Source organism: Tauraco erythrolophus, chromosome 5, assembly GCF_009769465.1.
Source record: "Tauraco erythrolophus isolate bTauEry1 chromosome 5, bTauEry1.pri, whole genome shotgun sequence".
NCBI lineage: Eukaryota > Metazoa > Chordata > Aves > Musophagiformes > Musophagidae > Tauraco > Tauraco erythrolophus.
Window position 1 is genome coordinate 73,074,910 of NC_141469.1, and position 11,762 is coordinate 73,086,671.

Sequence of the window (11,762 nt, forward strand, 5' to 3'; positions counted from 1 at the left end):
CCCAGTTAAAAAAAAAAAAAAAAAGATGCAGGAGTTTGAACTCCTGTTGTTGCCTAGGTTTTTTTTTGTTGCCCAGGGTTTTGCTACTAGTTTTTAGAAACCACTATTTCTTTCTAATTTAGGTAATAAAACCAGTAATTGTATGAAATCTATGGAGATTTTTTAGTAATAAATGATGAAGGAATTAAAAGCTGTTTACAAATGTGCTTCTATGGGTCTAGATCATCAGCTACTGTTGTAGTAGTGCTTCCTTCAAGGGAGCCAAACGCACCTATTGCTTGTAGCTCCTCTTTGGGCTCATATTTGTCAGGCTGAGCAGCGACTGCCCGTGGCTGAGTGAAAGAAGGATGGAGTAGGCAGACAATGCGATAGCTTTTGAGCGACAGTGCCTTTTTCTCCTCTCCCTTGGTGTACTGTTGGTTCTCTTCCATTCCTCTTTAAACTGGTTTGCTGTCCTGGAGGTCGAAAAGGAAGCTTGTGAACCTTTGGTAAGTTGTCACCAGAGGATAGGTGGAAACACAATACAGTGAAAACAGTTTATATTGATTTCCTATGGAAACTATACTTGCTATTCTACAGTCCTGGTGTATTGTTTGCATATTAATCTGCACCAGATATTTTTGAACTTGTTGGTTGCTTTCAGTAGTATTTGACAGCAGAATAGAAGTCTTAAAACTTAATTAAAATTTTAAAAAGTTTTGAGAAATTGCAGAGGGAGGAGAGAGAGAGACAGACTCATTTAAGTTCTCTGGCTGAGAGAAAAGCCGCTTGGTGAGCTCATTCTGTGATCAGTATCAAAGAGTCAGCCTAGGAGAGGAGCCTTGTATGTGTCCTGGCTGCTGGGAGCTTCTTAGACATTAAAATAAACTAACCACAACATGCAAATCTGTAGGTAACTAAGCCTTGTTACATCTGGTACTTATAATGATATGTGAGAAAACAGCTTGAGTGGCTTTCTTAAGATGATTATTTTTTTTTTTTTGTGGTAATGGTCTTCCTGCCTCCCTCTGGGTTATTTTTACATCAACTTTTCCAAAGCTTAAGGTGGAGCACTCATTCAGGGTGTTGGACTGACGCCTGCCTGATAAGAATTGATTTGTTTAAGCCCATATGCTATATCTGTTTACACCACCTGAAGATTTAGCTTTGGTTTTGTTTTTAATATTGACCTACCTGAAGTCCTCAATGAAGCATGTTGCAGGTATGGGGCATTTGTTAAGCTCAACTTTTGACTGAAAAGGTAACAGGTGTTGTGTTTTTTTAAGTTAGCCTGTTTTCACTGACATTCAGCACACCTATCAGCACACGCAAAGAAGGCCAGACTTGACTTCTTTTTGTTGTGTGCTGTCAGAAAAGGATGGGGAAAGCCCAAACAAACTGTTAAGAAGGTGCAGATTAATTGGTTTTCCTTTGAACTAATGCACCTAAGTGCCTGGTAGAACAGAAGCCATGCCAACATAGTGTACTGCATATTGGGCTGACCATAGCGTAAGTAACTGAAGGAAAGATCCCAGTTACAGATACCCAGATAAGGATGGGAAAGTAGTAAACTATGCTCTGTTGCCATTCAACGTCCCTCTGGTACCTCTGGTTTAAGGAGGTATGTTTAAAAGTAAAGAAGTAGGAGAAAACTTCAGATAAAGGCATGTGTTTTTCTGTGCAATAGCAAACCACTGACCAATTAGTAGTGAATACAAAATCTGAATATTTGTATTCAAATAGTGTGCAGTCTTACCAAAGTGTTTTAAGTGGTTTGTTGCTCTAGTAGGAAATGAGCTTAGAAATAAAGCAAGGGAGTCTTTGTGTCAAGAGAAGCTTAACAGACATATGGAACAGTAAGTTTCAGTGCTTTAGTCTTTATGCTAAGATTTAGAAAGCGTATTATGTTTCTGAACTGCAGATGATCACAATTTATGGTGAAGAACATACAAAAGAAATATTGAAGAGGGTGACTATGAAAAATAACAATATGGTGTGAGTGTTTGGCCCAGTAACAACAGCAAAAACCTCCTCATGTTCATGTGGTTATTTATTTTGGAAAACAGTTTGGGCAGGGCACTATAGTGATTGTTCAAGAGCATGTTTACATATAAAATGAGCTTGGTTTGCTCTGTCAGGCAGGTGTGCATTGCTGTGTTCCTGTAAAACCATTTGCTGAGCTTGTGTGCAGAAAATGCACCTGTTTATTGGAATGAAAATTTCGACTGAGATAAGCTGGTATGCAGAGTACAACGAAGTGACTCAAGGGTGAAGCATCCTTGTTAAGCTGGGATTCTTGCTTTGGCACTGTGATGGTTTCACCTTTGGGTTGGTTGTGCTTCGGTCAGTGTTGGTTTCACTTCAGTTGTGCTCTGGTTAGTGTATGTGTGTGTTAGAAAGACCTTTGGTAGTTTATCAGTCATGAATGATTGTTATTCAGGAAAGTCGTTTCATGGGCTACTTTATTATCTTGAATACCGCAGACCTATAACACTTAGGGGTTTACCAGAGAGATTTAATGAATCTGTGACAATAGAAACAATTACAAGGGTGGTGGAGAGATTCCTTGAATGTATTATTTTTATTTCCCTGGAGTTAATCTTCACATATCAAAGTAAATTAACCAGAATATGCTGCTTAGATATCTTCTGGATTCCCAAGTCAAAAGCTATTATGAACAAAATGTAATTCTCTTTATTCCCTGTCCTACAATCCTTACTTGAAGTATGCTCCTAGTGAAGTCACTATAACTGAGCAAAATAATACTCTGCATACATTTCTGGTATTAAGGGAAAGACGGCAGTCACTGCAATGTGTATTGGTGAAATTTTTTCAGGAGATATTTTGCCACAAGTTGTATTGTTGTTGTTTTTCTTTTTTTCTCTGTTAACTAGATTTTTACCGTTAGTTAATCAATGCATGAAAAACGAACAGGTGTTTTTCCTGTAATGAATGTTAGGTCATAGCCTGTCGTATCATTCTGGGAAGGTTTTTGTAAAGGGTGCAATGTTTTGTCATGAGTCTAGTTTTCAAAATCAATTGAAGACCCACGGAGACGTGTGGTCTGCGAGAATGGAGTGTTTGCATGCCTCACTTCGTCCATTTAACACCCTGAGGGTTTTCCTACTGAGTGGCATTTGCTGGAGAGGTCAGATTTGATGGAAATTGCAATCATATCCTGGCTGGAGATGAAACAGAATATATTTCATATTTGTTTATTTGTCTACGAGTAGATACATACAGAGATGCATTTCAGTGTAATCCTCAAACTGTTTACTGTGTTGTGGTAATCTCTACAGCTACATCTGATTACAAAAGAAAAAAAAAGCCACCGGTAGGCTTGGAAAGTTTCTGCCATCTGTCCTGGTTCTTACCCTTCCTTCACCGTAAGGTGTATTGTGAGCAGCTTGACAGGCTTCCCGTGTATTACAGCCTTTCATGTGTTTTTACCTTCTGTCTCTCTTTTCAAACGGAGCAGCATGTGGGTCTTCCGTTCCACCAGAACAATGTGGATCCTCAGATCCTTTGCTTTGGTTGCTCAGCCTAGCAGCTTTGGATTTGGGACTTTGTTTTTGTACTGTATCTGAAACATCAGCTTGCGCAGTGAAGTTTTCACAAGGAACAGGTCTCCTAGGTCTATTCCACCCAGAGGAACTGGGTGCTTTCCAGCTTGTTTATCCTTGGGATCTGAGTGCTCATGGGCTGGTTTTACCCTGCATGCCTTGTTAGCTGACTGCGTCTCACAATCTGTACGGTGTAAATACTGTAGCCTTCAGCTGGCTGGCTGGGTTGTGCTCATCCTTCATCGTCATCTGACACTTCACTGTTTCTATCTGTTGGGCAGATCTTGCTGGATTTGAAACCGCAGGAGGAGGGGAATGGCCTATACTTTCAGCAAGACAATAGCTTTCTGGCAGCTCTTGGCCTACTTTATGGTGTGTATGAGTTAGTGTAGTTGAAAGGAATATGATTACTTGTGATTGCTGTGGAGGAACAGGCTGTCATCTTTTGAAGAGCTGAGTAAGGCGTACTATTCACAACAATGTTTTCCATGCTGAAGTACCTCATTCATCTAAATCACATTTTGTCAACGTCCTGAATGTAATAAACAATATGTCATTAAAGCTAGTCATGACCTCCATAGGCTTTTGAGAAAATGCTATCATTACTGAAAAGCTGGGTTAATCTCTCCCTAAATCCATAAGTAATTCAGGCTGTTACTGTGGTTTCAGCACTCTTCCCTGGAAAGCACAGACCGGTCGAGAGATGGAGATCAAGATAATAATCTATAGATGCAAAATCTGGGAACTAATCCCTGTATTTTTAGATTATTTATTTATTAAAATATTTTAAATATTTGAAGTGTATTTAAAACATCATTTCAGCAACTGTCTCTTCTTTGGATTTTTCTTTTTAATTTTTTCGGTTCTTGATCGAGGTCTCAGGTATGCTGTTATTTCTCCCCCTTAGGCTGTACTGAAATGAACTATTAGTTCAAGATGTGAAATTGGTGATGTCACTTCTTGGATACAGTAAGACAGAGATACCTAAAAGATTTTAAATTTCATGTTGGTAATCTCTTAAAATAAAGTTGTGGATTTAAGAGAGAAGGCTGCACTTAATTTGAATTATTCACACAACTTGATGGGAGGAATGAGTACTCTGCGATTATCAAGTTTTAAAGATTTTTACTTTAATGGATTTTTGCCTCCCCAATGTATACATTCTCTAGATCAGTTGTGATGTGAAAAATGCAGTCAAAAATAATACTGGTAAGTTGTTTTGTATGCTTAAAATGTATTATCTGTGTTTATTGATTGGCATTGGCTGTGATAAATGCAATTTGGTCTAGCTGGTTTTTTTTAAAAAAATTTTTTTAACGTGAAAATGGATGCAATGGGTACGTAAACTTGAAGCTTCGTGCCAAAGTGTGTGGTGAAAGTTAAAAGTCTGTGTGTTTTCAAGGGAATGCAGGACAAGCTGGAAGTGAAATCCAATGAGTGTTAACCAAGTACGCAGAAATCCTGACATGAAAATGGTCAGACATGGGAAGAATAGTTTTGGGATGCAGTATCCTGTGTTCTTCCTGGATGTAAGATTTTGCGTGTGCCTGAGGCAGGTGTGTGGGTTGGCTGCATCTTGGGAATTGCCACACCAGATCAAAGTTCTGCATTCACAAAGTGTCCTCAAATTAAGTGTTTACAGTTGTGGAAATTAAGAATTGAAAGTCTTTGCAAGAGCTAGTGAAGTCCACAGCGCTTGAGATAATGCAAATTGTATGAGCTAACAATCTTATTCCGTGAGCCAAGGGAGTGCTACTCGTCTACTTTTTGTTTTGTTTTGGTTTTTTTTGAACTTTGATAATCCACTGTCCCATGTAGCCAAACAAAGGAAATCTTGTTTTCTGCGTAGCCAATGATGGCAACAACTTCTTGGCAGCTGAATTAATTTCAGGTTCTGTAACATGACTTCAGATTGACATTAGATTTCTCGTAGTTAATGGTATTTTAGCCTCTCAACTCAATTCATAGGAAGAAAAAATCCTCTCTGAGATATTTGTGTTTTAAATCTGATCTCCCCTACTTTTTTATGTAGTGTTTGTGTGTGTCACAGTTTGACCCTTTAACAGGTAATGGTGTGAAAAGCACCGATGCCATGAGTAGCATCACTTCTTTTCAAAAATCTGTTCTTAAACTTTCAGATTCTAGATGAACAAAAAGGTTGCTAGTGTGTAATAAGGGGAATTAAATTTCAAAGACTGATGTATGCTGCATAATAAAATGAACTTACTTGTACAGGATTGATTTTAATAAGCTAAATGAAACATCACATGAAGCCAGGATTTAGGTCACCCTTAAACTACATTGGAAAAACAGTGACTGACTGAGCAGTGGGTAACTGATCTCCATTTAATACAGAGGATGAGGTACAATATATCTCTGCACGGGGGAGTACTGTGCAGAACTAAAAGTGTTTTCCCTGCTGAATGTTTTGTTAGTGAGACTGCTTGCTGGAATGAGTTAGTTTGGTGTCTAACATTGAAAAATATGGTGTCAGCTTGTGGAGAGTTTAAAGAAAATGAGGGAAGCCTATTCAAGAATCAGAAAGTGTTTTACCCTGAGGGGTTAAACAAGGTCTGCTTCTTTGAGTTAACAGGGGAAAAAAAAGGGAACTTGATAACTAGAAATATGGAAATACAAGTGCAGGTAAGAGGAAGCTTCTTGAAGTAGGGTGGTATTTAGTTATAGTTTAGTAGTTGGAAGTACAAGAAGAGCTTTTATGAAACCTGGAATCTGAATTTGAAGGAACTAATTTGTGTAGACTATTATATAGGAGATGTGAAGTGATGCTCATCTTGGTTGCTCCGTCTCTTAAAATCTCAGAATAATAGAGTTAGTCCTGGGATGCACAATTTCACATGGTAAATCTTATTTTAAAACTCTGTGATGGATGGATTAAAAAAGTGCTTATTTTCGAAGAGTTGGCAGTCCAGGTATCTTCTTTTTAACACTAGAGTATTTTTAATATGGAAACATTTTTCACTGCTCCTGCTGATTATTCTATCCATTAATTTTTTTACAGCTTAAAGTAGGAAAATGATGTAGCCTCTTCCATCTTCTTGTTTTTGCGCACTAGGACAAACCTAATAAGAAAGTTGATGGAGAGAGGTTAATTAATGTAATTGGTTTCCATGGGACTTAAAAAAATAAATATGGATACAGTTCATTTTCTCACAGAAGGCTGTTTTCTGTAAGCCTGCATATTGAATTAAATTAGGCTTAAAAGCTGTTTGGAGGAACTTATTTTGATATGGCCTAAGGGCTAGGATGGCTCGAGATTTTTGGGGTAAGAAGAGGAATCCAGGACCTGAAAAGTGCTTCCCTTCATCCTTGGCAGCAAATGTCATCCCCCAGGCCACTGCAGAAGTGGCATCTATGTTACATGCCAGACGGTGTTCAAGAGGAGGTGTTCAGCTGGTAGGTCTGCATCACTGCTTGAGCAGCTGTTCTGCGTCTCCTGCAGGTGACGGGCCAGATGGTAGTGTCCCCTGTGCCCGGTGTGGCCCACAGGCTGTCCTCTGGATGGTCCACATGGCTAGCCAGTGTTCACAGCTCTCATGCTACGTTTCTCCTGGTAGCGAACGTGGGTTTTCTAAAAGCTTGCAGTTCTGTTGTGCAAGACTACGTTTAAAGTCTTGTGTTCTTGAGAACGCGTAATGAAAAATATCGGGCATTTTTCTAACTCAGAAATGGAAGGATTGTGGATTTCACTAACCAAAAACTTGTGTTACTTCCCTCTACCCCCCCGCTATGACTGCAGCTGTTTTCCTTGCTATCTGCTGGCGTTTTGCCTTTTACATCCGTGGACTCACGCAGTTACCATCACCCCCTGTCCTCCATTAGCAATCTGTGCCAGGAGGAGCCCTCAGAGACCGTGGCTTAACTCTGCTTAGGCTTTGCTGTACAAGCCTGTTGTTAAACAAAGCTTTGCATTGAATTCACATTTTCATTATGAAAACGTGCATCTAATTTGTTCTTTCAGCTAACTGAAATGAAGGCTGGGTGGCATCTGTGTAATAAAGTCCATCATCATCTGGAGATTAAAGGGGGAAATATTTATACTTTCCTGTATCTTAGCGTATTGGCTCAGGATTTCTATAGGGGTTTGATGCTGTCCTGGAGTTTTATAAGACACGTTATGCAGTCAGTACATAGCTTGAAACTGTTCTGGACATGTTTCCATATAGGCATTTTCTTGGACTCTAGTGAATATCTAAATACCCTACCCATAAATATGAACCCACAGAAAGTGAAAGTGAGCTTTACCACTCTTGTCTGAGCTGTCCACTACAAAGATCCTAATTTAACCTGGTTTCTCTCATTTATTTTCACTGTGATTCTCTCTTGCAATAAAAGACTTTGTATTTTTATGAATTTAGTGTATGATATTTTTACTTTCTTTCTTGGAAATGGTACTTCTCCAAAGAAATCTTTATACCAAGTGTTATATTCAAATACATGAACATTTCAAGAGGAAAACAAACCGAAAAAGGTCATAGGTAGTTGAGGCATAGCGTATGTTGTCCACCACTTTGCCACAGCTGGATTCTTCAGAAGATTGTTGTGGTAGCATTTCATGGGGTGAAGTGTATGGAGGACGTATGGCATGTTTCTTGGCTAACTATGAACTTCTGACATTCTTGTGTATAGCACAGACATAATGCTTTTTTAATGTAAGTTTTGTGTGTATATATATATGAGAGAGTTGATTTTATACTACAATATTGTAGAGTAGTGTCATCAGGCATAATTAGACAAGCTATAATTAAACTACTACTGAGTTATATAGTTTTGGATGATACATTATTTCCTTTTGGATTGAGGCCATTTCTTTCATGTGGTTTCCATGTCTGTGATTTCTTGTTCTTCAAAATATGATTAAAGACTCAGCAGACATACACAGTTAATGACGTAGTGGGAACTTCAATATTTTAATTACTTTGAGGCATAAAGCCCCGCCGTGTCTCTTTCTTTATTAAAAATGTTATTTAATACTTAATCATGAGAAAATCTGTGCTAATGAAATATGATAAAAATTGAAACCACAAAATCTGTGGAGAAGCCGAACCTTAGATATCTGGGATATTGCAAGTAAAGGGCGTATTCAAAGGCTGTCCTTTTTGCATCAGCTAAAACTCCTGGGATGCTGTGCACAGTAACAGGCTATAGTGGGAGCACTGGTTGCTGACTGAGGCACTGTTTGTAAGCGTTTGGTGACTGAAGGATTTGGATGGAGATGCTCTGTTCTAAGGACTCTTCTTCTTTCTGCCCAGTCAGCTGTGGTAGACAAACTTCTGGAATGGTTTGTGTCCACTGCTTCAATACCATGTTCAGGTTTTGGTTATAGCACAAGATCAGAGGGATCCTCGGGACTTGGATGGTGCCTGCATCAGAAACGGAAATGTGCCCTCGTGGAACATGTGGACAATGAGTGATATAGGTAGAAGGATAGCACTAAGGGCCCGTGAGGGGGGAACGGAGAAATCTGCTGTCAAGGAAGGAGTGATGTTTTATGTGCACCTGTGCAGGTTGTGTGCCAGAAGCTTGATGATAGAGGATGACAATAGGACTGATGACCTTGAACGATGCGCCTTTTGCCATATGACAGCTGGACAGATGTGCTCTTTTGGATGAACCTGTTCGGCTGTGGACCAGAAGAGGCTTTCAGAGAAAAGGCAGCAGCAACAGTGTTAAGTGGACAGTAGCTGTTGATTTGCTTCTCTGTTTTGCTGAAACACGTTCTGAGCAAACATAACACACACAGTGTTTGTGTATATATGCTGTGTCAAGCATAAATATTTACAGAAGCTTCCATTCTTTTGCATACGTGATTTCTATGATAAAGGTGTTCGCTATTGCCTGGTGAAAATTGTTGTGTGCTCTGTTTGACTAAATGCTTTTGTTGAGAGATTTCTGCAGCAGTGATGATCTTAAAAATTGGTTTAAATTTCTATGATTTTTTTTTCTGATTTGTTTTTCCCCATGAACTGTGGTATAAGTAAAAGTAAGATGGATTAAAACTTAAGAACAAATATCTGTTCTGCTATAAGAACAAATAATGCTTTATTAAAACTAATAGCGTATATTTTCCAACTACTTTAAAACCTTTTCTATCTCCTTACCATAGCAATAACGTTTAGTGCTTACACAGTGTTCGACCTTTCCAAAGCACTTTACAAATATTAATTAATTGTTTTCTGAGGTTGAAAAGCCACATAGTGCAGAATGTGGACGGGAGCAGTGGGGACAGCCCGGCCAGGAGAGCAGAGTGCATCTTGCTATACTACCTTATTTCCTGTTGTAAAGACTATTGTCAGAGGTGCCAGCTGCCTTTCATCGTCCTTCCCTCTTGATAGCTCTTATCTTGAGGAGTCCACCCTGCGTATTTCTTCACGATTCTCTCCTCTGACAATACACCAGGAAGTTTTGCCTCCTATATACTTAAAGGCCCACTGATGTTTTCACTGGAAAATAGCTGATATAGCTAGATCCTCTTAGTATGGCTCAAACTAGGAGTGATCTGCGTTTGTGTGGTACCTTCCAAATAGTTATCTCGAGGAGTCTAACAAAGTTGGCGTTTCCTCATTTTGCAGATATATAAAAAAATTAAAGCTCAGAGAAGACAGAATTGGAAATAGCATATTTGTCTTCTGACAGATAGCTTCTCCTTAAGTGAATGAATAAGACTGTCTTAATATGGAAAGTAGAAATACTCAATTATGAAAAAGAACAAGATTACAGGACTTCAGAGGTGCAATATATTTTGCATCCCATGCTTAAGTCAGGGGAAAGGAAAAGCCAGTATTATCCATGCATATCGAATTGAGTTCACAGTAAGACAGTGCGTACACCTGGGAATTTGTGTAGAAAAATGGTTACTGCCATCGTTACTTAAGTTCATTAGCAGTTTGATTACAATGGCCAAGCAAGGTAACTGACTGCCGACAGTAAAAGAGGTTGTCTCAGACCACACCCGTCACCATTACTCCATGTATTTTAGTGGACCTATGTTGATTTTTGCCAGCAGAGGAACTGACACAAATCTCTGTTTAAATCACAGTTTTGTTACAAAGCACATTAAACTATGTTCCTCCTGAGCACTTCAGGAGCCCTGAAACACTTATTTCCAGTGCTCTTTCACTGGTACATCAAAACCAGGACCACTGCTGTTACAGATTTTCCTCACCTCCAGCTGCCCATTATAGGCATCGCTTTGGTGTTGTGCTCCTCTGCCTGTGGTGAGGTACCATGATAATGTGTGCCCGGGGCTCCCGCAGCTCTCCGAGCTTGTCCAGTAGTTGCTGGGACTGCAGCTTGCCAAGTTCTTTGTGCGTTTTGCCCCATCCTGTCCAAGGAGAACAGAATGTCAGATCCAGTGATCCCACAGGGGCTTGGAGTTGGGAAATTGAATAGGAAAGGGAAGAATATGTCAAGAAAGGAGAAAAAAGGCAGATAAAATTGGGAAAGATGATTTGTGTTCAAATGTGTCAGACTTCTTTTTTTACCTGGTGTTAGGTTTTTGTAGAGCAATGTATGCTACAGTTTCAGGAAATGATACCGGCATTTAAACTTTTTTTTTTTTTTCAATTACTTTTCATTTTATTTAAAGTCAATTTTTTTGACCTTCCAGAAGCAGAAACTTGATTAGCTGATGATTATGATAAATGATTATTTCCTGAGAAGTCAGAGGCTCAACTGAGATAATGATTATTTTTAAATTATTTTTTATCGTCTTTGTTACCTAAAAATAATCAGTCCACTACGTTATTACCTCTCTGTGCTATTCTTTGCTGCACATGTTAATTAAGATTTAGACTTTCTATTAGGCAATTTGTAAAGTAAGAACACAGATGTGGCTGAAATAGAATAGCTCCTATTTAATCCGGTGTCCTGCCTTGCACAGTGAAGAGCAGCAAGGGTTCCAGGAGGAGCTGCAGATGTGACTCTTACATATGCATTGCTTTTATTCTTTGCTCTTTTGAGATTTGCTAAAGCCCTGAAAGCTAAGATTTAACAAAATATTTGGATAGGATGTTGACATTAAATGCTGTAGTCATCAACATCTTCTCCGTTAAATTGAACAAAGTTTTTGTTTCGTTCCAAAATCTAGCCTTTGCAACCAATAACAGGCCAGGTATCTGCAATCCATGGTACCTCTCAAGAAATAAGAGCTGGGAACATGAATCAGTGTGTTGTAAAGTATCTATGAATGTGCTAAAATCC